At 49.5% G+C, this 8,446-nt stretch overlaps 1 protein-coding gene across 3 annotated transcripts in view; it reads left to right on the top strand.

The window, feature by feature from the left end:
* Positions 1–1,022: 1,022 nt before the first annotated feature.
* The window catches only part of ANKRD46 (ankyrin repeat domain 46), a 19,781-nt gene continuing 12,357 nt past the window's right edge, over positions 1,023–8,446 (top strand). Inside the window, exons 1-2 of one of the 3 annotated variants that reach the window (XM_015428247.1) lie at positions 2,579–2,706; positions 5,471–5,572. The gene's annotated coding sequence lies outside the window, so the exon portion shown is untranslated. Of the gene's footprint in view, positions 1,075–2,578; positions 2,707–5,470; positions 5,573–8,446 lie in introns of those variants that run through there. The other 2 variants (XM_015428249.1, XM_015428248.1) reach the window with 2 other exon arrangements.

The raw sequence follows: 8,446 nt of genomic DNA, 5'->3' as shown, positions 1-8,446 counted from the left end.
CATTGACATTTTCAGAGATTTTTCTTTCTTTTGCATCTTCATCCATTGCAGCCTTGATGTCACTGCCTTAGACTGCATCAGACTAGATCCCGTCTTACCAAAAACTGACACAGGTTCTCAGGCAGGGGTCTTTTTCAGTCTTTTTCTGCCCCCTCTTTCTGAGACTGTTTGAATATGATCTGTGATTTAGCTGATTCATAATGTGGTAGAAACTAATAATTTTAGGCCAAAAATCTAAAGAGAAAGGTGCAAAATAGGAAAGGCTTGCAAAAATCTTCCCAGAGTGACTATCTTGTTAAATTGGCTCATGATACCACGTTGGAAACCATCAGTCTTGCATCTTATTTATATCAGTTACTGCCTAGACAACAATTCAATGGGTCATAAGATCTGTTTTGTACAATATAAGTATGAATGTTGAGGAAATTACACCTGCAGCTGCTGTACTGCTTTACCACGACCCACCTTGCGCAAGGAAAGTGACTACTAAGAACTCACACATGTTCACTCTGCAGTTTCTACAAAAAATATGTGAAATAGGTGACTGGGGCTGAATGTAGCAACTTGGTGACCCAGTGCACAATGGGTTGGAGCCTGGGGGGGCAGGGTTTGGGCAGAAGATATCTCAAGGGGTATAATGCCATCGAGTATATCTCCAAAGTACCAAAGTTCTTCATGGGAACTGATCGCTATTGTCCGGAGATTAGCTATAATAGTGGGAGATCTCCAGGCTCCACCTGGAGATTGGTAACCCGACTGCTGGCAATGTAAACGAAGTGAAAAAATGCTGCTGACTTTTCTTCGAAAATTCTGTCCACCAACTCACCCGCACAAATCTGACAAGTCACAGGGTCAAAAAAGCAAGCTCGACCGTCTGCCACCTTTGATTTAAACGAAGAAGAACACGTCCTTCCTCCATACCATTTAACGCAGCATCGAGCTGCTGCTTCATCCGCCGGCCACCAAGTGGCGCTAACTCGCAAGGCTCTGCCGGAAAGCGACTCTTCCAAGGCTCGTTTGCGCTCTTCCATTCCGTGAGCACGGGGACACAAAGAGCCCTACGGAGCTACAAAGGTACGATTTCGCAAACAAAACAAAACACAGGTTCTAGATTGAAGTTTCTGGAGTCATCATCTTGCGGGGCAACTTCAGTGTAAAACCCCAAAAAGGTAGTGGGCGCCTTTTGATTGCATGTCTGGAAAACCATCATGCCTTCACCGCCCACCGAAAGCAAGCTAGATAAAGTTTGCAGTTTTCGTTTTCTCTTTGCGGGGTTAGTCCTTTCTAGGGTTATGAGCTCTGGGTCGGTAAAGACCTGGAGATTTTGGGGGTGGGGCCTGAGGAGGATGGAGTTTAGGGAGGCCACCTGCCAAAGCGGACATTTTCTCCAGGGGACCTGACCTCTAATTTCTGAAGATCAGCTGTAACCAGTGTTCCCTCTAAACCGAGTTAGTGTGAGCTAGCTTACAGTTTTTTAGCCTCCGGCTCACACATTTTTGTCTCAGCTCAGAAAGGATGGCTCCAGAGCAAACTAATTTATGCAGTAGCCAAATCGCTCACTCACAACTTTAATGTCAGTAGCTCACAAAGCTGGCAACCTTAGCCCTTTCTAAGCTCTGCCGTCTTTTCTCCCCGCCCCCCCCCTCCGAATCCCAAACGAAGCCCCACAATTTAATTTCAACAGCAATTCGACAAGGGCGCAGTGAGAAGAAAGGCAGGGGTGGAAGAGACATGGGCTTTTGTTATGAAGAAAGAAATAAGTGTCTCAAAACTTATTAACACAAATATTTTCACTCACACACCAATGTTCCCTCTAAGCTGTGGAGTCTTGTGAGCAAAATTTCTACTTTGTGAGCTGCTGGCATTAAAGTTGTGAGCGAATGATTCGGCTACTGCATAAATTAGCTTGCTCTGGAGCCATGCTCCCTGAGCTAAGACAAAAATCTGTGAGCTGGAGGCTAAAATTCTGTGAGCTAGCTCACACTAACTCAGCTTAGAGGGAACATTGCCCCCCACCCCAGGCAGAGTAGATGTTTGGAACGCAGAAGCTGGATATACGATCAACTCCTGTTCTTTGGCAACAATAATCTGGGTTTCCGGAGAAATCACAGCTCCCTAGTCCCCGCTTGCTTTCAACTTCCTAGCAGAGCGCTCGCTCCCTCTAGGCTAGATCTCGCTGCCAACAGAATAACCTTCAGTCGGTCTTCTCCTTTTGTGATGATTTTGTAAACATGCTTCATTTTCTGCCCGCAATGGCAGCACAGAAGGAACAGGCCATTAAGGCTTCCTTAAAGGGACAAGGGATTTCTTTTCGAGGCAAATAGTAACCCTAAGAGCGCAACCTCTATCAATGAATAAATCAGTGCGCCTCCTCTCCGTATCGCAAACGAGAGCGAAACATCAACCAGCCGCCTCACGAGCGCTTCTCCTGCGCTGCAAATCCGGAGTGACGCGATGCGCTCAAAGCAGGGCGACGAAAGGAAAAGAATCCGGCCTCTAGATTCCCGAGGTGCTACCGCCACTCGCGTGGCAGCGTCTGCGCACACTGCAACTGAGAGCCGGAAGTGAGAGGTGCTGAGAGGGTTCGCGTTGTGTGAGTCTCTTTGGGCCAAGCGGGGCCTGCTCGGAGAAAGCGGAGTCTGGAGCTGCCACCGACCCGGGAGGCGCCAAGGGAAGCGCGGCTGCTGTGGCCTCTTCGGGGCCAAGGTCGGATTTCAGAGCTGGGTGGAGGAGCCTTGGAGGGAAGGCGGAGGTGGGGGTGTCGCTTGCAGGGAGCAGCAGGGGTCCGTGTTTGCCGTCTGGGGGTGGGAATGGGGGGGGGAATCTCTGCGTAAGAGGAAATCAGAAGGCGTTCCCTGTTTAGAAAATGCTACCTGCCCTCCTTTCCCGCAGGACTTCTGTGTGGCAGGCAGAAATGCATCAGGTGAAGCTTCCACCCCCTTCTACCATCGCCGCTTTCCCTAATATAGAGGATCTGAACAAACTTGTTGAAATCCTACCTGCCCCACAATGGCAAGCAACCCAAAACTGGGCCTCCCCCCCCCCCTTGTGTCCTCACTTTGGTGATAACAAAATGTCCCTGGTCCTATCTGGGAGGGACGTGGTGGCCAGGATGGCGGGACAGGTTCTTGTGCTCCGTCGAACCTCGGTTTTATACCTGTAATAAAATGGCAAAGGGAGGGGGGGGGGAGGCGGCCGATGCTGTGTGTGTGTCAGTACCTCCGCCTTCCCTTCTCTTAATAACACCCTCCCGGCAAACAGCTCTGACGCTATTGAATGAGATAAGATGGTGGCTGTTTTACGCTGATCGAAGGAAACCCTTCTGGTCAGCCTCAGCTGTCTGGTGTTCACTAGGATCTGGATCGAGGGTGAAGCAAGCGGCTCTAAGAGGAGTAGCCACCACGGGGATGACTCCTACCATGTTAGCGTTTGCACTCACTGTCCAGTTAGGGGAGCTGTCTCCTGAAATATAAACTGGGCTAAGAATGGAGTTGGAGACGTGAGCAACGGTTCAGACTCGAGTTCAGACTCCAGTTCAAACTCTCTGTGAGCAACAGTTCAGACTCCCAGTTTAATTCTTTTTACGCCTCTTACTTGACCCAAAGGTTGTAAAGTAACTATTAAATATACCAAATTCAGAAGCACTGCTTTTATCTTGTGGTCTGTAAATTAAAGTTACCTAAGCCACACCAAGTGCATCTTTTTTATTTTGCCCCTTCCTGTAAGGCGCTCAGAGCAGCCTTTGTGGTTCTCTCTTCTTCCATGTTATCTTCACAACAAGCCTTTGAGGGAGGTTAGGCTGAAAGAGAGAGACTGGCCCCAAGTGTCATGGCCATTTCGGTCAGTAGCTTATAAAATGTCTTTTCCCTACCAAAGTAGACCCCCTCACTGCTCTGAGTTCTCTCCTCTGTCTGCCAGGACATTAACTAAATGTAAAGTGGAAAAGAGCAAGTCTTGACCTATCTTGGAATGTAAAGTGATACTAACTAGAAACACGGTGTGTTCTCTGAGGGGATCTGTGAGCATTAGATTCAAGGCAGCCTAGAGTTCTCTCTGCTGGTGTGTCATTCTGCTAGGACCCATTGATTTTAAAGAAGGAGGATTGCAGTCTCAAGTAGCACATTTCAAACTCCCCTGCTGTCGGGGGAACTGTTTCCTTATTAGTTCATCCGCTGGGGAGCACTTTGCAGAGGATTCTGGGATATGTCCTTAGTTTGTTCACGGCTCCGCCTGAACGTGCTGGACTCACGTCAACTAAAAGCACACTTCTGAAGATTCCCAGCCCTTTCCTCTCCCGCAGCTATGCATTTCAAGAGCAAACTTAGCAATGACAGCAAGAAGTCCTTTAGACATCTTGTCTGCTGCAACCAGTTGCCTTTCTGAGGAAGCCCTGACAAGCTTTTGAGGAACCTCGCTGATTCCAGGATCACATTTTGACAACTCCTTTCTGTGGAAGCTGCTAAAAGGTTTGCCAGCCCTAGATGGACCATGGGTCCCAACTGCTCTGGCTGTGCCAACAAGGCCTCTTAAAATCCTGTATATCAGTCATCTTCCATGTCAGCAATCCATGGGGAAGCAATAAAGATTAAATCTCATTTCACTATGATTTGTGTAAATGGTCAGGTTATCTGGGATAATTAGTAAGAATATTTCAGCCCCATGTTGTATTGGGAGAGGCTGTGGCTCAGTGGGAGAAGAGCCAGTCCCTGGCAGCGCAGGGCAGCAGATGCTGAGAGAGACTCTTTCCACCTGAGGAGGAGCTGCTGCTGCTGGCCAGAGGAGACAGCACTGAGCTAGATGGGTGGATGTTTGAGCTTGGTCCAAAAGACAGCTTCTGATGTCCATAGGTGGCTGCATTTCTGATACCACTGTGATCAATGCCAATGACACATTTAATAAATTTTACATTGAAACAGCGTCCAACTTATTCATTATCTCAATTTTACATTAAAACTGGCTGCTACTAATAGATATTTCAATTATTGGCTTGCTCCTATCCAAGAAATGCAATGGAACTGATAATTCATTGAAGAAAACACCTTCCAACTCTATAAGAACTTTATAAAATTGCTCTTGAGGAAGACCTTTGAAATGAGTGTAAAAACCGGTGTACTCATCGAGTAAAGAGAGGAAAATGCTGGACTCTGTTGAGAAAATGAATGAGTTGGACTCTGTTTTAATGTAAAATTGAGATAATGAATAAGTTGGATTCTGTTTCATTGTAAAATTTATTAAATGTGTCATTGGCATTGATCACAGTGGTTTCTTGTTTGTTGGCATGTGCCTGCACACTGTGACCCCTGTTTGTATCTTGTTTGAATTGCATTTCTGATACGGCATACACTGCATGAAGGGGGAATCTCTGGTTTTAATGTCACTTGGCACTGTGCCTGGAGAAATGTAAGAGGATGTAGGTCAGTCAGAGAATACTGGGCATATTCTTTTGAGAAGGGTTTTGCTCTGTTTATAGGTTAGTTCTAGAGCAGGAAAGTGTGTGCTGCTGGAACAAGTTTAACAATCCCGTGTGCAGAGCTGTTCACCTACGGGCAGCGAGACTGGACATTTTCTTAATGTGAGTATTTGTGATGCAGTGGTTGCAGTGTTGGACTAGGAGCTGGTAGACGCAGGTTCAAATTATGTTCTCTGCCGCTGAAGCTTGCTGGGTGACCTTGGGCCAGTCCCTCTTTCTCAGTCTCCTCTGTCTCATAGGATGGAATGCAGACGAGAGAATACTGTTGGAATTGGTTCTGGATCCCTGTTTTTTCGGGGGGGATATCTGAATAAATGCATTTACTTAAATGCAAATTTTAAAGTGCCAGTCCCTCTTTCTCAGTCTCCTCTGTCTCATAGGATGGAATGGAGAGGAGAGAATAGTGTTGGATTTGGTTCTGGATCCCCGCAAGGGGGGGGGATATCTGAATAAATGCATTTACTTAAATGCAAATTTTAAAGTGATCACTAAATTCTGGCTTGCAGCCATGTGAGTTTTCAGCTCACATGTATTTCTTTTTAGGTTGGGGTCCTGTGACCAGTGTGGTGTAGTGGTTAAGAGTAGTATCTGGAAGTCCCGGGTTCAAATGCTATGGGAGCTTGCTGGGCCAGTCACACTCTCTCCACCTAACCTACCTCACAGAGTTGTTGTGAGGATAAAGAGGAGAGGAGAAGGATGTAAGCCACTTTGGATCTCCATTGGGGAGACAGATGGGGGTCTAAATGAATTAAAGAAAGAAAGAATTGGAGGCGCTCAGTTTGCAAAGGACTGATGAAGCCACTGTTCTGCTGCTGACAGTTCTGGCTGACAGCGTAGGGTTGCCAGGTCCCCCCTGGCCACCAGTGGGTGATGGAGGCAGGGTTGCCGGATCCAGGCTGGGAAACTCCTGGAGATTTGGGGATGGAGCCTGGAGAGGACGGGGGACCTCAGTGGACCACAATGCCTTCAAGTCCACCCTCCAAAGCATCCATTTTCTTCAGGGAAACTGATCTCTGTAGTCTGCAGATGACCTGGAGGTTGGCATCCCTACTGATGGGCAGTGTTCCCTCTAAGCTGAGTTAGTGTGAGCTAGCTCACCGTTTTTTAGCCTCCGGCTCACACATTTTTGTCTTCGCTCAGGAAGGAGGGCTCCAGAGCAAGCTAATTGATGCAGCAGCCAAATCGCTCGCTCACAGCTTTAATGCCAGTAACTCACAAAGTAGAATTTTTGCTCACAGGACTCCACGGCTTAGAGGGAACATTGCTGATGGGTAGACCAAGAAGCCTGGTTTGTTTTGGAACCTCCAGCCTTGCAGTCCACAAGACTTCTCTGGGCTTTCAGTTCCTGTTCTCCCCTATTAAAACAGCCTGTAAGCGGCTAGTACCCCAGAGGGCGCCAGTGATCTAGGAAAAATCCCCACGCTGCCTTTTGCTTCGAGCTGCTTCAATTGGTAAATAACTTGTGGTTTTAAACAGCACACTCAGAATGCCCTCAAATCTCATAGCTCTGCACTGAGAGCAGGCGTACGACGGACAGTCTAGGCATATATAGCTGGCTGCTTAAAACCCACTGGTTAAGTGAGCCTGTGAAGCGGCAGAACAGAGTGCAAGATTTCAGCCGTTTTAGACTGTAAAAGAAATCATAAACTCATAGGTGAGGTCTTAAATGTATCTTGTCCCTGGTTATATTTGCAGGTGGGGAGGAGGGGGTGCCATAAATGAGGATGGCACTTAAGGCTTAAATTCCTAGAACCATGAATGAAGCAGAGTTTACGCAAAGGATCTCTGTCGCCTCCCCCATGAGCTGTGTGTGCCAAGTACCATCAGATTGCAGCCAAGTTATGGCAGCCCCTCTGTTTTATACACAGAAGGTCCCGGGTTCAACCCCTGGCACCTCCAGTTTAAAGGCTGAGGTCGTAGGTGACATGAAAGACCTCTACCTGAGACCTGGGAGAGCCACTGCTGGTCTGAGTAGACAATACTGGCCTTGATGGACCAATGAGCTGACTCACTCTAAAGCATCTTCATGTGTCCATGCATGGTTGGTGGGGATATGTATCAATCCACAGTCACCACTGATTTATGCAGAATGTTATGGGGAGGGGGTGTGGCTCAGCAGCAGAACATCCTAGGTTCAATCCCCGGCATCTCCAGTTAAAAGGATCATGTAACAGATGATGTGAAAGGCCTCCACCTGAGACCCTGGAGAGCCAATGCTGTTCTCACTATCACTAGGCGAACTAGGGCGACGGCCTAGGGCACAGATCTCCCAGGGGCGCAGCAAGGCCCCTGCTGCCGCCACCCGGCTGCCCCCAGCATGGCTTTCTGAGCGCCCCTGCTCCACAGCACGCCCCTTCCCACGCCTCACGCACCCCCTCCCTCCTGCTCCTGCAGTTTGTGCCAGACTCCCACGGGCGGGCAGCCTCTTGTCGCCAGCAGCCCGGCTGGGGCAAGAAGGTTGGAGACTGGCAACGGGCGGATTCAGGGGAAGGGGGCCAAGGGGAGCGCTGCCTGGGCCCAGCGGGGCCCCTGGCAGGCAGGGAGGGAGCCAGTTCGTGGGGCTGCTGCAGCTGCGCTGCCAGGCCTATCAGTGCCCCCAAGCACGAAATCCCGTGTGTTAAATGCCTGGCGCTCCTCCTCCTCCTCCGCAGGTAGCTCTGGGACAGGCGGGCGGGGAGGCGAAGGGCTCAAGGCCTGCTCACCTGCCTGCCTAAGGGCCAGTGACTGGCGCCCGTCTGCCATCCGCCTGGCCCTCCTCAGGCCCCGCCGGCTTCTCCTTCCCATCTGTCTCTCTGGGGCGGGCAGCCGGAGGAGCAGGGCAGAAAGCAAAGGTGCACCAGTCTCGTGCCCTGCGGCACAGCAGCAGCAGCCGCCACCCCCGTGGCGACCGCGGGTCCAGCTTCCCATCCCTTGCCGTTGTCGCCCTGTGGGAAGTCCCCCCCCCCCAGGGCCCGCTGGGGATTTGTTTGCTGGTCT

The sequence above is a fragment of the Gekko japonicus genome, unplaced genomic scaffold (assembly GCF_001447785.1).
Source record: "Gekko japonicus isolate JY-2015 unplaced genomic scaffold, Gekko_japonicus_V1.1 scaffold2010, whole genome shotgun sequence".
In the NCBI taxonomy this organism is placed as follows: Eukaryota; Metazoa; Chordata; class Lepidosauria; order Squamata; family Gekkonidae; genus Gekko; species Gekko japonicus.
The sequence above is the reverse complement of the archived record's forward strand: the minus strand, read 5'-3'. Positions and strand labels throughout refer to the sequence as shown.